We start from the raw sequence: 2500 nt of genomic DNA, 5'->3' as shown, positions 1-2500 counted from the left end.
GGGGGCCCGCGCGAACACGCAAGCGTCCGCTCAATCATTCTGCAAACAGGAGGAGGCTGAGCTCCCCTGCACAATACACCTCGAAACCCTCTCAGGTCCCGGCGGCGCGCAGCGCCGTCCCAAGTACTTGGTCGGGTTCGAGAGAGGCGCAATCGCCCGGAGTTAGGCGAGTAGACGCTTTCGGTGCGACCACCCGTGCTCCCAACTGAGCTTGCCGCTGCCGACAGAGGCCCGGGAGCGTGCTGTCGTGGCATTGCCGGCGGGAGACAACACGCGCCACCTACGGTGACCGGCAGCTCCAACGCCAGCGCCACAGAAGGACAAAAGCCCCACTTGGGTGCCGAAGCGAACTCTCCCAGCACAGCGCACGCGCCAACACATCCGCACAGCTGCGATACAAACCACCAGCGAGAACCGCTGGGGCGACCGAGCAGCAGACGGCGTCGCGGCGCCGAGCGCCGGGCGGCGGCGCATCCTCAACGCACACAGTCCTCAATCGGACCAGCACACTGAAGATGTCCACCGCGCTTCGCACCGGGCCCGCGAGGACCTACTTTGGCCGCACGGCGCCGCGCGCAGGGTGCGCCGGCGCGCAGCTGCGACGCCTGCCGCGTCCGTCGGCCGGCGCGCCTGCCACTGGCCGCCCCCACCAGCCGGCTGTAGCGCGTGCGCCCACGCACCGCGCGGCCAGCACGCCGGGAGGCGCCCCCTCACCGGCCGGGGACGGTCCCACCCAGCCACCGCCGCGTATCGCTTCACACCCAGATGCCGTTCAGTTTCGTCGGCATGGTGGGTATCGCTGGAACAACCGGTTAGTACCTCAACCTATCGTCGCCATCACCGATTCACCCCTAGCGAGAACAACCGCACCACAACAGGTTACCATTTGTTCATTTGCGTAACTTCACCAGAAAACGCAGGCGTCCATCGCCATTTGCAACTTCAACGATTATTGCATGCCTGTGTCAGGTGTCACGCCACACTACGTCTGCCCACATACACGCAACAAAATGTGCACGCCTAGACAATACGTGGAAGGTGGCCCCCGTACGTATGCGATGTCCATTGCTCGAACGACTGTCAACCGGCCTCTGTAGCATGTCGCAGATATGGAACGCGGTGCACCATGCCATCACGGTGTGTGAGGAGAGACGACTAGGTCCGAATACATCAACAGACAGCTCATGCTGATCGCCATCCACGGCGTCCGTTCCTCCCACACGTCTCTATGGCGTACCACACTGCAATCCAGCTCTCATAGGGAGACGACACGTAGCTGCGTGCACAATATTTGCACTGTATGGTCCGCCGTTTTTGGGCGCAGTCGTTGTGCGGTCACACATGTGCCACGATGTATCATTCAGTACATAAGGACGAATGTGCAGTACAGATTGTGGTTCACGCGTACGACATCAGCGGACAGTTGACACAGGCCGCACCACAACGTAGCCTGAGTACGTCGCATGCGAAGGGCATTGAACATGCAAACTTCTCACCAACCAGCTTGCGAAGGCAGGGGGCAAGGTGGGGACGTGGGGAGGGGCGGCATGTACGTCCTGCTGCCATCCACATTACAGTGTACAGCAGGAGCATGTGGAAAGTGAGCAAGACTTGCAAGGTGTTTAACATGAAGCGATACACAGGGGTGCGGGCAGTGCGAGTAGCGAACTATATTGCGAGGGTTGCGGGTGGGCAACACTACAGTAATTGAACGAGTCGTATAACAATTACAGAGCAGGTTTAGGCGACAACGTGGGTTACGTTAAGGCGACAACATGGGTTAGGTTAAGGCACAACATGGGTTAGGTTAAGGCACAACATGGGTTAGGTTAAGGCACAACATGGGTTAGGTTAAGGCACAACATGGGTTAGGTTAAGGCACAACATGGGTTAGGTTAAGGCACAACATGGGTTAGGTTAAGGCACAACATGGGTTAGGTTAAGGCACAACATGGGTTAGGTTGAGGCACAACATGGGTTAGGTTAAGGCACAACATGGGTTAGGTTGAGGCACAACATGGGTTAGGTTGAGGCACAACATGGGTTAGGTTGAGGCACAACATGGGTTAGGTTAAGGTACAACATGGGTTAGGTTAAGGTACAACATGGGTTAGGTTAAGGTACAACATGGGTTAGGTTAAGGTACAACATGGGTTAGGTTAAGGTACAACATGGGTTAGGTTAAGGTACAACATAGGTTAGGTTAAGGTACAACATAGGTTAGGTTAAGGTACAACATAGGTTAGGTTAAGGTACAACATAGGTTAGGTTAAGGTACAACATAGGTTAGGTTAAGGTACAACATAGGTTAGGTTAAGGTACAACATAGGTTAGGTTAAGGTACAACATAGGTTAGGTTAGGTTAGGTTAGGTTACACGTTGTTGTACGGAAAGGTGTAGGGGGGGGGGGGGGCGGGGGCGGCAGGTTCGTTGATAGTGATTATAGTAAGTGAATGCTTGTGACATGATCAGATTTGTCACGTCAGGATGCACCTTTGGC

The sequence above is a fragment of the Schistocerca piceifrons genome, unplaced genomic scaffold (genome assembly GCF_021461385.2).
Source record: "Schistocerca piceifrons isolate TAMUIC-IGC-003096 unplaced genomic scaffold, iqSchPice1.1 HiC_scaffold_1421, whole genome shotgun sequence".
Taxonomy (NCBI): domain Eukaryota; kingdom Metazoa; phylum Arthropoda; class Insecta; order Orthoptera; family Acrididae; genus Schistocerca; species Schistocerca piceifrons.
The sequence above is the reverse complement of the archived record's forward strand: the minus strand, read 5'-3'. Positions refer to the sequence as shown.